Genomic DNA, 23,081 nt, shown 5'->3' on the forward strand with positions numbered 1-23,081 from the left:
CAAATTAATATGTCACAAATGAGAGGGCAATGCTAACACATTTGAAATCAACATGGTAGATTTTCCTTCCACTCGTGCACTGGGTCATGTAGTTCCTACATGTTTAAAACTCCTATTAACCCTTACCACACATGTAGTGTTAGATACATGTCTCCAGTGTTTATGCTTATGTGCAAGTGTCCATGCAGATCTCTCTTGCACCTGACAGTAGACAGTCTCCAGAAGCACACTCTTAGCAGAGAGCAAGCTGTTTCTCATGTACAGTCATGCTTACTATTCAGCACTGTGTGGTGTTTCAGATAGCAGTGAGTAACGCTAATACATTGAACATCACCAAGGCTCATTTCCTTTGCTAGAGTGTAGTACGTCATCTAGGTTACACATGTTCATGGTCTCAAAAAGCTGTTTGGACATGTGCTCTTTTCTGTTTCTGAAAACTATAATGAAAATGTGTCAGACGGTTAGAGTAATTATCACTTGCTCTAACACAGTAGTAAGTGTGCTTTCAAATTGCAAATCAAATTTTGTTTTCTGCCTAGAATCACACCATGAGTCTGTGCGCACACAGGAATTGTTGTCAGAGATTTAATTCGTGTTACTCTGGTTCTTTTAGAATTGCAATCGTAGGAAAGGGGAAGCTTTAATTCGTGTTGGTTTTATTGTGTTTTTCACTCGTAGGAAAGGGGTAGATAGTATTATAAGATTTGAAAAGCTCAAAAAAATATAGTAATATATTTAAATTACATAAAGGTATTTTTTTTAGTTTCTTTCAGGTATTGCTGAACAACAGTGAAATAAATTAAAGATGCCTATAAAATCAAGAAAGAGAAAAGAACAGAAAAAACATTTATATTTGAAGACAACTGGAGGACCCAAATTAGTTGAAGATCCACATGTTGGAAAAAAGAAAAAGTCTTCTGGTAAGCAGACTAAGGATTTTTTTTAAAATATCTTCAAAAAAAGAAAAAATTTGAAAAATGTCCCCACTGCAAATAGTGTTTCAAGTAGAAAACAACAGGACAAAAGTGAGAAATTACTAAATGCTAATGTACAATCTGAAGCAATAAAGATTGACTTAAAAGAAAAACAGCATTTAAAGACATTCGTAGCTAAGGCTTTAGATTTAAAAAGAAAACTATTCATTATAATTTTGAACAGGATCCGTACATTAGATAAAATGGTCAATGTAATGAAGTCACAAAGCAAAACGAAAAGAGTAGTGAAAAGAAATAACTTTTGTAAAGTGTTTTTAGGAGAATGGATGCATAGTTCAAGTACTGAACCATTTTTTAATGAAGAGAGTTATCTTCAAAGTAATAGTTTGCTGCATGCAGTTGACACCAGAGGTCGTGCTTAGAAGTGAAAGATGGTTGTGTAATGGAAAAGGAGAAAATGGTTCCAAGAAATGAGGAAGAAGTGATAGCTGATGAGTTTATGGGGAGACGTCCTAAAGCCCCAGTGTACACTTGGAATTGTAGTAGTATTTGTACTGTACAACAAGAATCTATTGATAAATTACGTGAGTTTCTAAGAGAATATAGTAAAAAAAAAGTGTTAAACAGAAGATTAAGGTGCTTCAAAGACTAGATCCATGTAGAGTGAGATAGAATACTGGTTTGCAAGGACATTCTCTGGCTTGTCTTTCTAGGAAAATTTGCCAAAGTGTTTTTCACCATTTTAGGATGCTGGCAGTTCATCATACTGAAATGAGAAAGTTTGTGAGAAGATTGTATTTTGCTAAAAGTCCAACACAAAAGTTAAATGAGTTGAATAGGGCTCTGTTCCGTGGATCTGTATCAGATGTAGAGAAGGTTACTGATGAAATTCAGTTTTGGTACTTTGGTCCGGAACAAGAAAGTGCAGGTAATGACACAGTTATTGAAGAAAATGTGGCAGAGAATGTAGAACACACTGTTAGTAAAAGTTTTGAAGATCAAATGACAAAATGTACTATCATCTCTAATGAAAGACCAAATATTACTTGTATTTGTTGCCGGAGAAGCCATTACAAAATTCAAACAAGAAATGTTGATCTGTATAAAAAAAGTGAAAATGAAGATAATTATAAGTGGAAGGATTTTGCAACATATATATTTCTGGAAAATAGTTTTGATTTGGGTGAAGATCAGCGTATTTGTAAATACTGTTATAACAAGTTAGAAGAAAATAGAATGCCAGCCAGAGCTGTACATAATAATTTAGAAGGTTGATATTCCTGCAGAACTTTCTGATTTAAATACGTATGAGTCTATACTCATTCAATGTGTCCATCCGTTTCAGACCATAGTGCGTATGGAGCCAAAAACAGGTAAATTACCTCCTTCGGATTTACAAAAAGGTTTAAAAGGAAGAGTTGTCTATTTGCCATTGGATTTGAAAAAAAATATGGAAACAATTGATGCAGATAGATTGGAAACTGAACCATTAGTTATTCTGGTTAATGGAGTACCAACAAAGAATAAGAAAATTTGGCAGGAGCTGGTAGATGTACGAAAAAGTACAAAGAGCAAATTTATATTTGAAAAGAAATAATAAATGGTATGAAACAATTTATATAGATGAAGAAGTTTTACTACCAGACTCAGGAATACCAGCTGGGCAAATTGAAAAAGTGGATAAGTCAAAAGAAGAAGAAATTTATGAACATTTCAGCATACATCCTCTTCATTCAAAAGAAGTTATGGCAAACACTATTGATCTGTTTCAGATGAAAAAAGCACAAGGAACTCCCGTGAGTGTATGGGAGGAGAGCTTGGAAGCTCGTTGTTTTCCCCAGCTGTTTCCTACAGGAAAAGGTGAATGATATGATGAACGTCCAGTACAGATTCCTGCTTCTGAGTATCGGACTACAAGATTATATGCAGAAGATCCAAGATTTCGTCAAAGTATTCCTTATTTGTTCCATCTTTTATTTGAAAGTGACTTGTCTGCACTATCTTATGCAGTAAATCACATTTTAAAAAGTGGAGTACATCTACATAATGTGTCTGCAGAGAATTTTATGAACAAAGTGCAACAGCGAGATGATCATTTGGAATAACAATTGATGAATCTGATGGCTTGTCAGCGTGGAACTAATGAATATTGGTACCGACGCCATGGAGAATTGAAATGTATGTTACGGAATTTAGGAACTCCTACATGGTTTCTCACCCTAAGCTGTGCTGAGTACGCTTGGGATGATCTTCTGGATTTTCTTCGAGAGGCAAATTCAAATATTGAAAACATCCAATACAAGACAGCAGGAGAATTGTGCTCATTGGATCCGGTTAATGTTTGCAGATATTTCAATCATCGATTTGAGGCTATGATGTCCTTCATCTGCAATAAAAAAAATCCACCTCTTGAAGAAGTTGTGGATTTCTTTTGGAGAAAAGAGTACCAAGCAAGAGGTGCTCCTCATATTCATATGCTGTTGTGGATCAAGGATGCCCCAAAATTTGGAACAGATTCTGATGATGCAGTTTTAAGTTTCATCGAAGAATATGCAACATGTGCTATACCTAAAAGCACAGAAGAGAAAAACTTAAAAGAGCAAGTTTTACGTTTCCAAAGTCATCGGTGTGGAAAATACTGTCGACGAAAGTACAAGAGTAAAGAAAAATTCTACACAAAATGTCGATTTGGATTTCCACTACCTGTTCTTTCAAAAGGAAGAGTCAACAGTTTTATGTCAGCTGTGCGACATACTATTACAAGAAAATCTCCCAAAAATACGTACAAATTAAGAAGAAAAGAAGAGTCAAAATATACTACAACCCAGTCATTTTATCCATGTGGAATGCTAACATGGATATACAGTATGTTGCTGACAATTCTATTGCTGTTGCTCGGTATGTCACATCTTACATCACTAAATCTGAGAAAACGGAATTGAAGGAAATGTGGGAAGAGATTTCTCACGAGAAGACTGTCAGTAAGAATCTATACAGTTTCAGTTTAAAGATGTTATTGCATCGAGAAATTGGATCCTACGAATGCTCAGATAGGTTATCATCTGCAAGTCTGTACTCCAAATCCAGAAGAATAATTTGGGTAAGTTAAGCCTTGCAGGAATGCGAAATCGGGTACTGAAATCTGTTGGAGAAATTGAATATTTGGCAGAGAACGACCTGGAAAGTACAGATATTTTGAAATCAAACATGTTGGACACACATTACCCAAAAAGAAGTCGTCATCTTGAGAACATGTGTCTCTATGAAGTGCTGCAGAACTACATTTTTACACGGAAAGCCACAGAAGACATCAACAATGGAAAATATAAAGTCATTGGTGAGGAAGGATGTTTGCTGAAGCAAACAAAAGGAAGTTTGATTAATCACAGGAAGCTGAGTTGCGACACTCCTGACAAAAAGGAATTTTACTACTTAGCACTTTTACAGCTGTTTAAACCATGGCGTTCAGAGGATGAATTACTTGGAGATTTTCACAGCTATGAAGATTCCTTTAATGCATGCAAAGATACGATTGAATGCAGTACTTTCACAAATTATGTACAAATGTTAAATGAAGAAATTGAACAGGAAGCTACAATTGCAACTGAAGTAGCTAGAGACAGTTCTCAAGACAGCCAAAGTTCTGGAACGCTCAGTCAAGATCCCCTAGGATAACCAATCGTAGAAAATGAAGCTGCAATAGCAATGACTGAAGTGGAAACAGCTATGAATCAAGCTCAGGAAGATTTAATAGACTTACCAAATTTGGAACAGCAACTGAATGAAGAACAACAACAAATTTATGAAGAAGTCACAAAAAAAATTGATCATGGATTACTACATGAAAAGATAGAGTGCACATGCACATCATTTGAACCAATCAGGATTTATGTGAGTGGACAAGCTGGAACTGGAAAAAGTTTCTTAATTAAAGTCATCAGAAGCTACCTACAGCAAAAAACAGATTCAACTTTGTCTTGTGTTGTTACTGCTCCAACTGGGTTAGCAGCATATAACATAAAAGGAATTATCTTACATCGCTTGCTAATGTTACCAGTGGAGCATGAGAACAAAATAGAATATCACAAGCTAACAGGAGAAGCATGCTTCGAAGTTTCAAGAGTGTTGAAGAAGATGCAAGTTCTCATTATTGATGAGGTAAGCATGGTATCAAACTTAATGCTAGCCTTTGTGCATTTAAGAATGCAGCAAATTCTACAGAGAGACTATGACGTGTTATTTGGTGGAAAACATGTTATAGTTTTTGGGGATCTTCTGCAGCTCACTCCAGTTAAAGGACAACCAGTGTTTAATACTGTGACACATGAAGACACGAAGAAGTCATTAGGAAGTATTGGTAATGCGAATATTTGGTCATTCTTTGAGTACAAAGAACACACTACCAATATGAGGCAAGCAAACGATGAAGATTATGCAAGTGTTCTGAAAGATATCAGAATTGGACTACTCACAGAAGTTGGCAGAAAAGAATTACAGAGTCGGTTGCTACATAATTTATTTCCAAGTGAAGAAATAGTTGCAGAGAAAATATACCAGAACATTGCAGAAAAAAATACTGTAATCTGCTTAATGCCAACACTACGTGAATGCTCGATATTCAATGAGGAACTTTTGAAATTGGAAAAGGAAGAGATTAAGAAAATGGAAGCAGTGGACAAAATTCAGCATGAAGGAATTACTATTACATTAATAGGCAAATTGAAAAATAAATTGGATTCTCTAGAGAAGAACATTTCGAAAACAGCTGGATTAGAAAAAAATCTTTATGTTTGTATGAACTGTCGAGTATTTTTGAGAAGAAATTTGGATGTAGAAAAAGGTTTAGTGTATGGAGCTATGGGTAAAGTTGTGGGTTTTGTGAAATACCAGAAAAAAGATGGGATTGAATTTTTAAAAATAAAATTTGATCAGATTGAAGAGGTTAAAGACATTAGTCGTTGTTCAGTCCGTTTTTTGCTTGTAAAAGGCTTATATGTATGTAGGAAGCAGTTTCCGTTTTCTCTAGCATATGCTGCAACTATTCACAAATCTCAAGGATTAACTGTAGATAGTGCTTTTGTAAACATTGGTTCTACTGTGTTCAAAGAAGGTATGGCATATGTTGCTTTGTCACGAGTGAAAACATTATCTGGTTTATTCATGATAGACTTTGATGACTTAAAAGTTAGTGCTGATGCAAATTGTGTAAAGGAGTATAATAGATTAAGAAGAACCTATGCTCCTCATTTAGGTCAGTATCCTGTGTTTGAAAAACGTGTTGTTTCTCGGAAAAGGGGAATTGAGAATATCTGTAATGAGGATGTACAGAAGAGAAAACAAAACGAGAGTGATGTGATTGCAAGCAAAAAGAAAAAGGACAATGTTCAAGAGGTTGTTGGTTGTCATTTGGAAAATAGCTCTGGTGTCAACTGCTACGCTAATGTAGTGCTGAATGTTGTATTTTATCTTGAAAGTTTGCAAGAGCAGATAATAGTAAATCATGAAAAAAGATGTTGTTCTCTGATGAGTTTTCTTTTTGAGAAGCTGAGAATTGATAAAACTAAAATAGAAAGTGCTTCTGATGTTAGAAAACTTTTAGATGTATGTTCAGGATGTACACAGTTTACTCAAAATGTCCAGCAAGATGCACAGGAATTCTTGATGTATATCCTTATGGTACTGGAAGAAGGGGTAGAAATAGAAAATATGTTTGGTCTCTCTTATAAATAGGAACATAGTTGTGAAAACTGTTTCAACACATGCAGCTCTAATGTTGATTTAGAAAGGTTTATATATTTAACATTACCAGAGACTAAATCAGTGACTTTTAGTAAATTAGTTAAAGATGCCAATCACAACATGGAATGTTGTAAGTGTAAATCAGACATGTTTTCAACGTTATTTTTAAAGAAATATGGACAGTATGTAATTTTAATGATGCAACGTTGTAGAACTGATGGTTCAAAATTGGACACTTTAATAAAAAAGTTTACAGGACATCAATTATCAATATCTGGAAAAACTTTTGTTGCAGTTGCAATAAGTTTCCATGATGGACCTTCTATAACTTCTGGTCATTACACAGTTTATCTTAAATGTGAAAAGGCTGGACACTGTGTAATGATTCTCAATTGGTTTTCAAGCAACGTTTGCCTGCAGAATTACCAAATTCCTATTTAATTTTTCTGAAACCAAAATTTTAGATACATATCGCAACATCTGAACAAATCATTTTTGCGATTTTATTGGATTACCATTGGATATTTCATCAAAAAAGAATTTAAAAATTACCATTTGGCCTCATGGAAAGGTAAAAATTTCTCTTGTGGACTTCTTTGACAGATATTATTTTGGTGTATGTGCTTAAGCAACAAGATTTACAGACGATATGTATTGCAAATAGTTATTGTTTTAAGATGATGTTTTTATTAAATATGTTACATTTCTATAAAGGTATGTTTTACTGAGAAGAGCTTCAGGGCTTTTTTTAAACAATCTTTCAGATTGTTAATTTTTTTGCCCGCTGTTAAGTGATGAATGCAATTGGTTTCACGATTTACAGTGAAATTCAATATATTCTGAAAACAGCAAAAAAAGGGCACAATATAGTTTTTTAAAATATGAAAATATGTGTACTGTATTCTAAAATGTATTGTTAAATATTAATACTTTTTTTCTTTTTTTACAGATTGAGAAAGAAAATTTAGGAAAATTAATCCTTTTGCTAGCAATTAAAAAAAAACATTTATTGATAATTAAGTTATTTTGTTCGTCAGGTAAGTTTGAAATATCTGTATTTATCACACATTTACTTTCATACTCCCTTTTTTTCACTTCTCCTCACTCTGCTTTTCTCATTTCCCTTGTGGTCCCTCAAGTACCTTGAAGGGTGAAATAAAGATTTTATTTTTTATTTTATTTTTAAAAATGGGTGCGCGTACCGTGCGCGCACGGTAGAATTTCTTTTTAAGAAAAGTGATAAAAAAATTTTTAAAAAATTGTGAGGTAAGGTGGCTCTTAAAAGAGCCATTGTGTTAATACAGGGACAGAGGAAGTAAAGAATGGCAATATTATAAGGTACCGCACTTGTGCTGTTCTATCTTATTGTCTATTAGAGGAATACTAGACTCCCCAAAAGCAATAAGAGAGTAGCAAGTATTGCACCTTATATGTACACTCTGAAACCGAGAGTAAATGTCCAGAGGAGCAGAAGAGGGTGATGCTCCCACCGCAGAGGAAGTGCTCGGCTGAGCTGCCGAAGATGTACTCGGCTGAGCAGCTGCGGATGTGCTCGGCTGAGCTGCTGAAGGGGTTGCTGCAGTAGCTCGAGCAAAAGTCTTGGGATGTACATCCCTAATGTGTCTGAACATAGTGAAGATGCCAAAAGAGTACTTCTTCTTTGGATCTCCTCTAGACAAGACACGCCCACAAAGTTTGCAGGTGACTAATGGAGCATTGACTTTCTTCTGCCCCTCTGGAAATGTAAAATATTGCCAGACAAAAGAATCCTTCTGTTTCCTCTTTCTCTGTCTGATAATGCTGTCCTGCTCACTCCCAGAAGAGGACTGCTGCTCTGCCATTGTATCCCAAAGACACTTCAGCTCCTTCTCCTAGGGAATCACAAGCAATAATGAGGGGAATGGGTGTGGTGTTGGAAGTTTCTGAAAATGAAAGAAGTTTAAACCAATGAAAAGTGTTGTTTCTGGATCACATGACCTACCGTGCGCGCTCCGTACGCTTACCGTACGCGCACGGTAAAAGTACGCATGTGCGTACGTAATATGTGCGCATGCGCGTAAGGAGCACGCGCGTACGATGCACGTGCGCATGTGCATTAGAGGCGCGCGCGCATGCGCGTACAGCGGTTCCTCGTAAGGTGCACGCGCGCATGCGCAAAAAATAAAACGCGCGCAGGCGCGTAGGAAGCAAGCGCATACGCGTCGCAGACGAAGTATGGATGCGTACGTAAATCGCTTACGCATGCGCACACGGAGCATAGATATTACGTACGCGCACCGTACTTATAGCGTACCGTGCAAGTACCGGTAAAAAATCCTAAAAAAAAAAAAAGTATAAAGGTTTGTAGAAGATATTAACTATGTTGTTCAACTATATCTAAACATTTATTTAAAAAAGGTGAACCATTCCATATTGCAGGATACAGTAAATCTATGATTATATACATAGGTAGCATATTGTTTAAAAAAAAATCTCAAAAGAAATAATTTAAAAAAAAAATGGATTTAAAAAACCTTGCAAATTCATTAAAAAAAACATAGGTTTCACACACGTTATAGTTAGGAATTAGCATTTAAAAAACCTTGCAAATTCACTGAAAAAACCATAGGTTTCACACACGTTATAGTTAGGAATTAGAATTTAAAAAACCTTGCAAATTCACTGAAAAAACCATAGGTTTCACACATGTTATAGTTAGCTGGACATTTCGCTCATACAAAACCCGTGAAATTCCCGCGTTATAGTTAGTTCAGCTAACTATAACTCGCGCGCCCGCAATCCACTGCTGATGACGTCACATATTACATCACTCATTACATGGTCAGTGACATCACTCATGACATCACTCATGACATCTCAAATGACATCACTGATGACATCATCCAGTGAATATGTGTCTTTCTGAAAAATAAATATATTTTATATATGTATATCTAAAGGTTAATGGAAGAATAAATGGGTAAATAAGTGTCTAAATAGATGTTTTTTTTTGTAAAATTAATTGTATAACTGACTTATTAACAGTATCTTAGTGAATACTGATGACATCATCGATTGAGTATGTGTTTCTGAACAATTTTAATATGTTTAATATATATAGGGAAAGGCCAGTTGAAGAATAAGTGGGTGTACATGTTTGTAAATGGATGATTTTCTGTGGTGCGTAACTGACTCTATGTGAATCATTAAATGTATCTTACTGCAGACTAGAGACTAAACTGTGTAAATGTTTCTATGTGTCTGTATGTTGGTGTATAAGTGGCTGCATGGTTTTGTGAATAGCTATATGAGTGTCTATTTGAGTTATTGATTGTTTGTCTCAGTATCTGTATGGGTTACTGAGTGTTTGTGTGGGTAGGGTGTGTGTTACTCTGTGACTAGATGTGTGAGTGGGTGATTCTATGGGTGCATGGTTTTAAGAGTGCATCTGTGATGGACTGTATGGTTGAGTGAGTGTATGCATGGGTATGTTAGTGATTGAATGTATACCTCAGTGGTACATTTGTGACTAACTACATATTTGAAAGGCAGTATATATGCGTGTAAGATTATATAAGTGGGTAGATGTGAGAGTGTGTGATTGTGAGAGTGACTGTATGGATGAGTGTGTGCTTGTATCAGTGATTCTATAAGAGCGTAAGAATGTGGTACTATTTTTGAGTAAGTGAACTTGAGTGTGTATAACCGCATAGGTGAGTAAATGGGAGTGTGATTATTTGCATGACTGACTAGGTGTGAGAGTAGCTCTAGGGATGATTGGTGGTTTGTGAGTGTCTATATAGGTGTTTAAATGCATATGATTGTCTTGTATGGAGTGACTGTAAGTATGAGCGACGGTACAAGTGAATGAGTGGAGGTGTATGTAGACCTAAGAGTTAATAAGTGGGTATGTAGTTATTGGTATTGCAGTATGTATGGTTTTGAGAATGGAACTCTGAAATTTTTAGTCGGTGTATCAAAGGTTATATTAGGGTGTGAGAAGATGTGGTAATTTATCACATGGATGACGTCATCAATGATGTCATTTGAGATGTCATGAGTGATGTCATGAGTGATGTCACTGACCATGTCATGAGTGATGTAATATGTGACGTCATCAGCAGTGGATTGCGGGCGCGCGAGTTATAGTTAGCTGAACTAACTATAACGGGGGAATTTCACGGGTTTTGTACGAGCGAAATGTCCAGCTAACTATAACATGTGTGAAACCTATGGTTTTTCAGTGAATTTGCAAGGTTTTTTAAATGCTAATTCCTAACTTTAACGTGTGTGAAACCTATGGTTTTTTCAGTGAATATATATATTGTTATTGTTATTGTTATTTTGGATTTATATCGCGCCCAATCACCTGCAGGTCTCTAGGCGCTCGAAATCTCTAGTTACAACAATAAGCTTGGCAGACATTGCAAGAAAACACTCCCTGGTCTAGCTGACACTCAGAATCCTTCTAAACATCAGTGTTTTTAGCATCTTCCTAAACCGCAGGAGGTTCCCTTCCCTGCGCAGCATCTCAGGCAGCGTGTTCCATAGCTGAGGGACTAACACAGAGAAGGCTCTGCCTCCCTTGGTTACTAATTTGTAACGGGGGCAGACCAGTAGCTGAGAATCTGAAGATCTAAGTGTTCTCACTGGGCTGTACATATATATAAACAGAAAGCATGCCAGTCGGCTGCAGCTGCAGCAACCAACAAGACCGTGGGTCACTCCTCATCCTCCATTTCCGATCTAAGCTCGGTCCCGGGCAGTGAATCCGAGAATGAACAAACCTCCACGATCAAGGAGTTGGGGTTTACAAGGCTTACCCCGGCACAGGAGGTGGATTGCCTACGGCAAGACAGACGCCAAACGTTAAGACCCCGCGCACCAAATGTGAGAGGAACAGAAGGAACAACATCAAGCGAAGGGAACGTAGGCAACAGCACAGAATCAAGCAGCGGTCAAAGAACACAGAACAGCAAAAGGGGCCAGAAGCGATGGGCTCGCAAACGCTAAACACGTCAACTGAACCCCGTGCAGTTATCAACCTTACCAACATGCAATTAAGTGCCAATGAGGAGAAAATTCTGGCCCTCGGACTTTCTTTCTGCCCAGCGGATGACTTCAACTATGCGCAAACGCACATAGACGTATACAAATTCGTACGGAAGCTAAAACTCAGAAAGTTCTTTGAGCTCAATAAAGACAAAATGAGTACCAAACAAGGAGAAACGTCTACTGGGTTTTCTGGTTCCCCCGTGGGTGATTTTAATCTCCTTCGAGATCTCCAACTACTGCACGAAGAGGGCCGCACTTGTGACTCTACTCAAAGCGATGTTGCTCCCATCACCAATAAACCAGGTACAACTTCTTTCAAACCTAAGTCCACCTTTAGTCCCGTCATGGCCCATGACAACATTGAAGTTTACAACGAAATGGTAACCGGCCAGCTAAAATCCTTGCATAAAACCGTCAAGAATACTCGGCAAAATCAACAACATTGGAACCATGGCTATGGGAGTTTGATGAAAAAGATCCAAGGTGATGACAATGTGATCGTCCGACAATCGGACAAGGGAGGTAATGTTGTTTTATGGCCAAGACAGTTGTATGTTGAGGAAGCCCTGCTCCACCTGAATGACAGGTCGTGTTACAAAAGGAGTGAGTGGAAAGCAGTAAAAGCAGCTTGGGGTGACTTTTTTAACAACTTATTGGCGTGGAAAAGTACAGGTCTCCTTAGTTCAGATGAATTCAAGTTCTTGAAAGTAAACCACCCGGTCATGCCAGTCTTCTACATTATCCCCAAGATACATAAGAATTTAGCTAAACCCCCAGGGAGGCCAATTATTTCGGCCAGGGGCAGTATCTTGGAGAAGACGTCACTGTATATTGACTTCTTTTTACAAAAACATGTGAGGAGTTTACCTTCCTACATACAGGACACCAACGATTTTTTGAGAAGGATTAAGGATATGGAGTGGCATGATGATTACTGGCTAATTACTCTTGACGTTGTTGCGTTATACACTAGTATTCAGCACCAGGATGGGATCAAGGCGGTGGAATACTTTCTAAGAACGGAACCCATGTACATGATGGACCATTGCAAGATGATTCTAGCCATGATTAACATCTGCCTTAACAATAATTTTTTTCTATTTCAGAATACGGTGTTCCAACAGTTAAGAGGCGTGGCTATGGGGGCTTGCTTCTCCCCAAGCTACGCGTGTTTACACATGGGCATGTGGGAGGAGCAAGTCCTCCGCAATGATTACAGCGATGTCATGGCAAACAACATCATTGCCTGGCATCGCTATATTGATGATCTTTTTGTCATCTGGAAGGGGTCGAAATCAGCAGCCTCTGACTTTATTCAGGCCACCAATATTAATCAGTTGAATTTGCAATTTACAGCTGAGTTAAGCCAGAATCATGTTAACTTTTTAGATGTTGAGGTTTTTGTTTTGGAGGGCAAGCTTCAAACCAAATTATTCCGCAAAGTAACTGCAGGGAACACAGTACTGCATGCTTTTAGTCATCATCCCAGTCATCTTATACGTAGTATTCCCTATGGGGAGATGCTGCGTATAAGACGCATTTGCAGTACTGACTTACATTGTTGGGAAGCTCAGGAGCAGAGTAAGCTTAGATTCTTGGCAAGGGGTTATGCCCCGGCCATTATTGACAAGGCTATTTCTCGCACCAGATCTCTGGCTAGAGATCAGATTTTGAGTCCCTCTGTAGCTGATTCCTCTTCAGCAGCCACTCCTAGCCTTCCATCTGCACAGAATGATGTACCAAGACTGATTCTAACCTTTAGTCGCCAGCATTCTAACTTGCGTAGAATTTTTAAAAAGAACTGGTCACTGATTCGTCAGGACCCGGTAATTGGCAACGGCATAGCCAATTCCCCTGCCATAACTTTTCGCAAGGCCCGCTCGATGAGCGATATGCTGGTTAAAAGTAGTCCTGAACTGAGCAGCAATACCAGTAATTGGTTACAGGCCAGCAAGGGATTTATTAAATGTTCCTCTTGTAAGGCCTGTGTTCTTGGCAAGAGCACAACATCTTACATCTCTCCCTTCTTTAGTACCCCCTGCAAGATCAACAGGAAACTTACGTGCAGGACAGACTTTGCAGTTTATGTGCTGGAGTGTACTTGTGGCCTGCAATATGTTGGGAGCACCAAGTTGCAGGCACACAAACGTATACTCCAGCACATGAGGGCTATCACCAATCATGACGCGTCTTACCCGGTGGCAAGGCACTTTAGTGACAAGCATAACAGCAGCCTGGAACATCTGTGCTACTTCGTCATAGATGCAGTGCCTCCACTCAGACGGGGTGGTGATAGGGAAGCCTCCCTCAGAAAGATAGAGACTAGGTATATCTTGGAGCTAGACTCCAAGGTCCCTAATGGATTGAACTCTAGCGAGGACTTCTTCACTTGGCTCTAAGTCTTCACTCTTGATGCATGGTCAGTTCCTGTTACTTTATGAGTTTTCCTGTGGTTGAATAACTATGCTGTGTGGCACTGGTTTCTCCTGAATCTTGAATCATGAATTTTGATGTAACAGATATCTATACAGGTTGAACTGTCTCTTTCTTTATACTTTATAATTTATTGTTACATGTTTTTGCTTCTTCTTTCACTTATTATTTTTTTCACGAATTTTTAACGTGTGTTCTTTTGAATCATGACATGTGGTACAGTGGACGATATAATGTGTGGGTAACCTTTATCATCAATCTGGTTCACCTTGGGGCACCATGCGGGTTTTTGGCACTGGTTTTAACCAGACATTTAGAGCAACCCTAATTTGCATTAGTTTACTTCAATAGACATCTGTAGCCAGTTTCTCCTTTCATTTAAATTATATATGTGGAGTGACGTCTATTTGGCACTTATGTCTATGTTTATGTTTAAGTTTTGAACTCTTCACATTTAAAAACCATACTCGGCCTTTTGGGGTTCGAGCATGTTGCCTCATATAATTTCAACAGTAGGGGAACAACAATTTTTTATGTATGAAATTTGACTCCTGATTGTGGTCCTATCCAGGAATTATCACGTATTTTACATGTATAAGGAGGACTATTTTAAACAACAAATGTATAGTTGTTTGTGTATTTTGCATGGTCATTTTCATCCTACAGCTCTATTCCCAAGCTGTTTTCTATGTCCATTGTTATGATGTCATCAATTATGTATGCACTTGCACTTTAAAAGGTCAGGCTTCTGACAGCAGCGTCATGTGATCAAGGCCTCCCGTAGGCCGAAACGCGTCATGGCGGCTGTGTAAAGTTTTTGTCCGAATAAAGATTTTCAGCACTTACTTTGGGTCCGTGTTCGTCTCTGCGCATTGAAGCTGCGTAACTGATGAGGCGATTCCTGGTGACATATATATATATATATTCACTTAAAAAAACCATAGGTTTCACACATGTTATAGTTAGCTGTACATTTCACTCGTAAAAAAACAATGAAATTCCACGTTATAGTTAGATCAGGTAACTATAACTTGCGCGCCCACAATAAACTGCTGATGACGTCACATATTACATCACTCATGACATGGTCAGTGACATCACTCATGACATCAATGATGACATCTGAAATTACACATTGTGGATTGCGGTCGCGCAAGTTATAGTTACCTGATCTAACTATAACGTGGAATTTCATTGGTTTTTTACGAGTGAAATGTACAGCTAACTATAACATGTGTGAAACCTATAGTTTTTTAAGTGAATTTGCAAGGTTTTGAAAATGATAATTCCTAACTATAACGTGTGTGAAACCTATGGTTTTTTCAGTGAATTTGTACGGTTTTTTAAATGCTAAGTTATGTATTTATTTTTTATTTTTTTTTCTGGTTTTTCACTGTGCGCACACCCTGCGCGCGCTTACAGATATATATATTGATTTAAATGCTATTTTCTCAGGACCTACTGAACAGATTTACACCAGACTTACAAAAGGCACATCCTTGACCTGAGGACTACCTCTCTGCCAAATTTCAAGTAATTCTGTTCAGCCGTTCGGGCTGTAGCTCGGACTAAAGGTCCTATGGGAAAATGCATGGGGAAAACGCGTTTTTGGACCCCCCTTTTTTCTCAGCCCCCGCTTGACGAATCCCCCCGAGACTTTCAGGGTAGGAGCGGAGCGTAGCGCCCCATTAGTTTTGAAAATTTCGCGAGGATTCGACGACCGGCGCCAAAGTTATTCCAAATAGAATGTTGCGGATTTCCTATGGAAACACGGTCCTAACTATAACTATCTACTGGCGACCGCCAGTAGATAATATATATATATATATATATATATATATATAACTTCAGTCTGCAGCCCAAGTTATGACGCTGGCGCACAGTTTCAAAGGGCGGTGCGTTTCTTTTCCGGCAGAGCTGGTATCCATAAGTCAGTTCTCGCTTTGCAGCGAAGTAAAGATGCACTCACTTGATTGCAGAAACAGTTAGAGCAGATTTATTAGTTATATGCGTTTCGGTCAAGAGACTTTTGACCTTGATCACGGGAATATATATTTATAGCTAGATAGATAGATATAGATAGATAGATAGATAGATAGATAGATAGATAGATAGATAGATAGATAGATAGATAGATAGATAGATGGATAGATAGATAGATAGATAGATAGATAGATAGATAGATAGATAGATAGATAGATAGATAGATAGATAGATAGATAGATAGATAGATAGATAGATAGATAGATAGATAGATAGATAGATAGATAGATAGATAGATAGATAGATAGATAGATAGATAGATAGATAGATAGATAGACAGACAACTGGCTAGGGGATAAAGTCCCTCTGGCCCCAGAGGGGGTTCACTGGCAGAATATCGACCCCCAAAATATCCACATACACAAATATGGAGTTTTTAATATCGATGTCAAAAATATGGACATCCTATAATTATTATTGTAATTACAAAAATACCCAAAAAAAATATCGATGTAAAAATATAGTTGTACAAAATAACGATTTTAGTATATATACAAAAAATAATAATAAATATACTAAAGAAAATAAAGTAGATTTAATATACATTGTAATAAACGTAACAAATAAATGTAATTTTAAACATATTTATATCAAATGTAATATATATATACATATTAACTATTTATTTTATAATTCTATTTATAAAAATGTATAAATACATATATAGAGGTACAAAAGGGGTGGTGATGGACGGAGCATCAGAACCAATCAAACACTCACACCCAGTCAACAGATCTGGGTTTGATCCATCACCGTTCTTTAGCCCACTCTGCCACCCCAGTTCAGACATGGCCATATGCAAATCAGTCTGACCCTGTGCCTCATGGGAACAGTCCAGCCCGAACTGTCAAGCCATGCCTTCCCTGGACCGGAAACAAGCTTCCTAGGACCGGTTTCTGGCATTTCAGCCGTCTTCAGCCAGGCTTGCTTGAATCCAGTGGCAAAGTGAGCAAGGGACTCACGTCTGAGCATACCCTGCCAACTTATGGCGAACAAAGAGGTACAAAAGGGGTGGTGATGGACGGAGCATCAGAACCAATCAAACACTCACACCCAGTCAACAGATCTGGGTTTGATCCATCACCGTTCTTTAGCCCACTCTGCCACCCCAGTTCAGACATGGCCATATGCAAATCAGTCTGACCCTGTGCCTCATGGGAACAGTCCAGCCCGAACTGTCAAGCCATGCCTTCCCTGGACCGGAAACAAGCTTCCTAGGACCGGTTTCTGGCATTTCAGCCGTCTTCAGCCAGGCTTGCTTGAATCCAGTGGCAAAGTGAGCAAGGGACTCACGTCTGAGCATACCCTGCCAACTTATGGCGAACAAAGAGGTACAAAAGGGGTGGTGATGGACGGAGCATCAGAACCAATCAAACACTCACACCCAGTCAACAGATCTGGGTTTGATCCATCACCGTTCTTTAGCCCACTCTGCCACCCCAGTTCAGACATGGCCATATGCAAATCAGTCTGACCCTGTGCCTCATGGGAACAGTCCAGCCCGAACTGTCAAGCCATGCCTTCCCTGGACCGGAAACAAGCTTCCTAGGACCGGTTTCTGGCATTTCAGCCGTCTTCAGCCAGGCTTGCTTGAATCCAGTGGCAAAGTGAGCAAGGGACTCACGTCTGAGCATACCCTGCCAACTTATGGCGAACAAAGAGGTACAAAAGGGGTGGTGATGGACGGAGCATCAGAACCAATCAAACACTCACACCCAGTCAACAGATCTGGGTTTGATCCATCACCGTTCTTTAGCCCACTCTGCCACCCCAGTTCAGACATGGCCATATGCAAATCAGTCTGACCCTGTGCCTCATGGGAACAGTCCAGCCCGAACTGTCAAGCCATGCCTTCCCTGGACCGGAAACAAGCTTCCTAGGACCGGTTTCTGGCATTTCAGCCGTCTTCAGCCAGGCTTGCTTGAATCCAGTGGCAAAGTGAGCAAGGGACTCACGTCTGAGCATACCCTGCCAACTTATGGCGAACAAAGAGGTACAAAAGGGGTGGTGATGGACGGAGCATCAGAACCAATCAAACACTCACACCCAGTCAACAGATCTGGGTTTGATCCATCACCGTTCTTTAGCCCACTCTGCCACCCCAGTTCAGACATGGCCATATGCAAATCAGTCTGACCCTGTGCCTCATGGGAACAGTCCAGCCCGAACTGTCAAGCCATGCCTTCCCTGGACCGGAAACAAGCTTCCTAGGACCGGTTTCTGGCATTTCAGCCGTCTTCAGCCAGGCTTGCTTGAATCCAGTGGCAAAGTGAGCAAGGGACTCACGTCTGAGCATACCCTGCCAACTTATGGCAAACAAAGAGGTACAAAAGGGGTGGTGATGGACGGAGCATCAGAACCAATCAAACACTCACACCCAGTCAACAGATCTGGGTTTGATCCATCACCGTTCTTTAGCCCACTCTGCCACCCCAGTTCAGACATGGCCATATGCAAATCAGTCTGACCCTGTGCCTCATGGGAACAGTCCAGCCCGAACTGTCAAGCCATGCCTTCCCTGGACCGGAAACAAGCTTCCTAGGACCGGTTTCTGGCATTTCAGCCGTCTTCAGCCAGGCTTGCTTGAATCCAGTGGCAAAGTGAGCAAGGGACTCACGTCTGAGCATACCCTGCCAACTTATGGCGAACAAAGAGGTACAAAAGGGGTGGTGATGGACGGAGCATCAGAACCAATCAAACACTCACACCCAGTCAACAGATCTGGGTTTGATCCATCACCGTTCTTTAACTGATTTGCATATGGCTGGGTTCAAACTGGAATGGCATGGTGAGCAAAAAAACGATGGATTTAGGCCCAGATCTCTGTACTGGGGTGAATGTATGACATTGTTCTGCATTCTGTCCATCAATTGTTGTTTTTGCATTTGTCACCCCGAGTGGGAAGGGTATGCCCAGACGTGGGTCCCTTGCTCTCCATGCCACTGGAATCAAGCTATCCTGGCTGAAGAGGGGTGAAACCCCGAAACCGGTCCTAGGATGCTTGTTTCCAGTCCAGGGGGGACCTGGCTTGGCAGTTCGGGCTGGACTGTTCCCATGAGGCATAGGGTCAAGACTGATTTGCATATGGCTGGGTTCAAACTGGAATGGCATGGTGAGCAAAAAAACGATGGATTTAGGCCCAGATCTCTGTACTGGGGTGAATGTATGACATTGTTCTGCATTCTGTCCATCAATTGTTGTTTTTGTAAATACATATATAAACATAAACAGACCAATAACATACAATCTAACAAAAAAAACCCATTATATTATAAATTAAATCATTAAACTATTTAAAAGTCTTTAAAACAAAATTTTCAACTTCAGTGAATGCAACAGTAGATAAAGGTGCCAATTCCGATCGGGTAAAAAAAATTCCCGTACGACTCGTATCCGTATATTTTTACGTACGAATCGTACAAGTCCCGTCCCACCGGTGAAGTACGATTCGTACGTGAAAAATACATACGAATCGTATCAGGAAAAGGTCTACGAGACGTACCCGGACAGTTTTACGTACAAATCATAAAACTGAAGTCCGAGCGCACAAGTACGATCCGTACCACACTTCCGAAAACACAAGCGTATGTAAAACGTCCCGTACGTAGCGAACTCTGTACCACTCGTATCCCGGGAAAACTTGTGCCTGAGATACGAGTAGTACAGCCCCCCCCCCTCCCCCGCGTATGTCAGCATGTACCCCCGTATGTCGGCACCGTACCCGCCGTATGTCAGCACCGTACCCCCCCCATGTCCGCACCGTACCCCAGCCCTGTACTTGGATGCACCGTACCCCAGCTCCGTACTTGTACGCACCGTACCCCAGCACCGCACCCCAGCCCTGCACTTGGACGCACCGTACCCCAGCCCTGTACTCGTATGCACCGTACCCCAGCACCATACCCCAGTCACGTACATGGACGCACTGTACCCCAGCCCCGTACCCCAGCCCCATACTTGGATGCACCGTACCCCAACACCATACCCCAGCCCTGTACTTGTACGCACCATACCCCAGCACCGTACCCCAGCCCCGTACTTGGGCGCACCGTACCCCAGCCCCGTACTCGTACGCACCGTACCCCAGCCCCGTACTCATACGCACCGTACCCCAGCACCACACCCCAGCCCCGTACTTGGACGCACCGTAACCCAGCCCATACTGGTATGCACCGTACCCCAGCCCCGTACTTGTATGCACCGTACCCCAGCAAGGTACTCCAGCCCCGCACTTGGACACACCATACCCCAGCCAGTACTCGTATGCACCGTACCCCAGCCCCATACTCGTACGCACTGTACCCCAGCACCGTACCCCAGCCCCGTACTTGGACGCACCGTACCCCAGCCCCATACTGGTACGCACCGTACCCCAGCCCCGTACTTGTACGCACCATACCCCAGCCCCATACTTGGACGCACCGTACCCCAGCCCCGTACTTGGACACACCATACCCCAGCCCCGTTCCCCAGCATCACGTATGTACGGACCTTACAACAACATTGCGTATGCAAGCACGGTACAACAACATCGCGTATGTACGCACCTTACATACGCGAGAACGACTCGTACTGAACCAGGACACTGTAAAACAGCACAAGGAGGGTCAATTCGACTCGTACAACACCACAAAACACGTCTACAGTAGAAAAAACATCAAAATGACTGACCTGGCACATCCAAACAGGCAAACAGAGGCCCAAACTCACAACCACCTCTTATAACACACCCACCAAAATTTCAAACTCAGGCACACCCACAAATGGACCAATAAAAAGGGCCCACACACACAAACCATGAGCCTTTGCAACAGACTCACTGCAGCTACAGAGCACACCCCAACAACTGCACCCATACACCTTAACATATACACCTTCACACAAACTCCTTTACTCATACACCCTCTTCACATTCCCACACACTCCTTCACATTCACACCCACATACCCACAACCATCCACACCCTCACCCCACACCATGCCCACAGACAAGAATCCAAAGTTCACAAGGGAGGAGCTGGACATCCTTGTCAACGAAGTCACGCCTGTGGCTGAGGATCGTCGATAGGGTGAATGCTGTTGCACCCATCAGAAGGACCAGGAATCAATGCCAAGCCCAGTGGTATGATCTGTGGAGGGCAGTCAAGCGGAAGATGAACGAGGACTACACCCAGAGCAACATCACTGGAGGCGGGCTGCCCCGGAGACCGGTAAATTACCATCCCTGGGAGAAGAAGGTGATGGCCCTGCTTCCGCCGGTGGGCGTACACGGACTTCAAGGACTTCCAGAGCCTGGTGAGTACACAAACAACTCATGGAACATGGGGGGAATGGCATCCACACCCCAACTACACAAAATGCACGCAACTACCCCCAAGCCCTCATCGGACACAACCACACTCAAAAACAACGCTCATGCCACTAACATGTGTATGCCCCATTCACAAAGCAAGGCCATGCCATGTCCCAGGCTACACGAAGCACTAACCCAAGACTGGATGTCCGGGATGCTGGGAGGGTGGGGCTCACAAAACACATTGTTCATCTCTGAATCAGAGACCATTGCCCTCAGCCCATATGACCCAGGTACATACCCATGCACCATGCTCAATGCACAGGGACTGGCAAAGTACTGACAAGGGAGCTGACACTTGGCCCTGCTGTAGGCAGCACAAGGCCCTCCTGTGACCACTGCAAACTCAAACACCAACACAACAAGCTCAGATATCTAGGACAGGAACTCACACTCACGGTCATGGCAGCATGCTCCATGGGGGGACAGATACATCACCTGAGAGACCCCCTGCCAAATCACACTACACCCACCAGCAGGCCCTGTCACATACACCCCTTACACAAGCACACACGCCCGGGGCAGGCAATGGATTTACCCACTCTCACAATGGACATGTGACACAACAAGATCAATCCATAGCCAAAGAAGCATCCGAGCCAAAAATCTACATGTCAAACACTCAGGAGAACATATCAATCTGTCCCCCGCAAAATACCCATCCACAAGTGAACATTGAGGAGAATGCTAGGCACATACAACTACCTGGAGGAACTGTGCCAACTTGAATATGTATGAAACATGAAACAGCATTAACATTGTCTCTCTCTCACACACAGGGCAACCTCATGGATCTTCCCCCAACAATGGGGGTGAAGAATCACAGTCCCAGGCTTGGGAGGAACCTGAGCCCACCGGCAGCGACGCCTCTCAACACTCCACGGATGACCCCAACCCACCTGGACCCTCTGGTGACCAAGCCCCTGCAGCACCTGCTTCAGGAACATCTGTGCCAACCACCACCTCCATTCCTGCCACATCCCAGGAGACACCCAGGAGCCCTGCCCGCACTGAATAACTGAGCCAGTCTGACCTGGAGGAACAAGGTTCGCCGGGCACCCCGGAGGAGGCAGACAACCCCGCAACTGCCATCCCCCAGGGGTCCCGTAGACCCGAAGTGCCCACAACGGCAGGCCAGGCTCGTGTGGGCAGGTGTGGTGGGAGTGGAGGCAGGCGGAGGCGAGAACCTGACCAGCCAGCTGAAGGGACCGGTATGTCACACATACACAACATCATGGACGCATACCGGCGTGACACCACGGCCATCAGCCAGGTAGTGGAGACCCTTACAGAGATTAAGAACCAGCAGGCCGAGCCACACGCCAGTCAACAAGAACACCAAGGACGGATGGAGGCAAGACTGGCTGAGCTCCTGGCGGTGCAAACGGACATAAGCCGTTCAATCCGTCGGATCACCGACAACATGGGAAACCCTCCCTGTGCCACCAGGCGAAGATCACCACCAGCCACAGGGAGGGAGAAGGAGGAGGATTCGTCCGACGGAGCATCCCAAACATCTTCAAGGCCTGCATCTGAGGGTCCCGC

The sequence above is a fragment of the Triturus cristatus genome, chromosome 9 (genome assembly GCF_964204655.1).
Source record: "Triturus cristatus chromosome 9, aTriCri1.1, whole genome shotgun sequence".
NCBI lineage: Eukaryota > Metazoa > Chordata > Amphibia > Caudata > Salamandridae > Triturus > Triturus cristatus.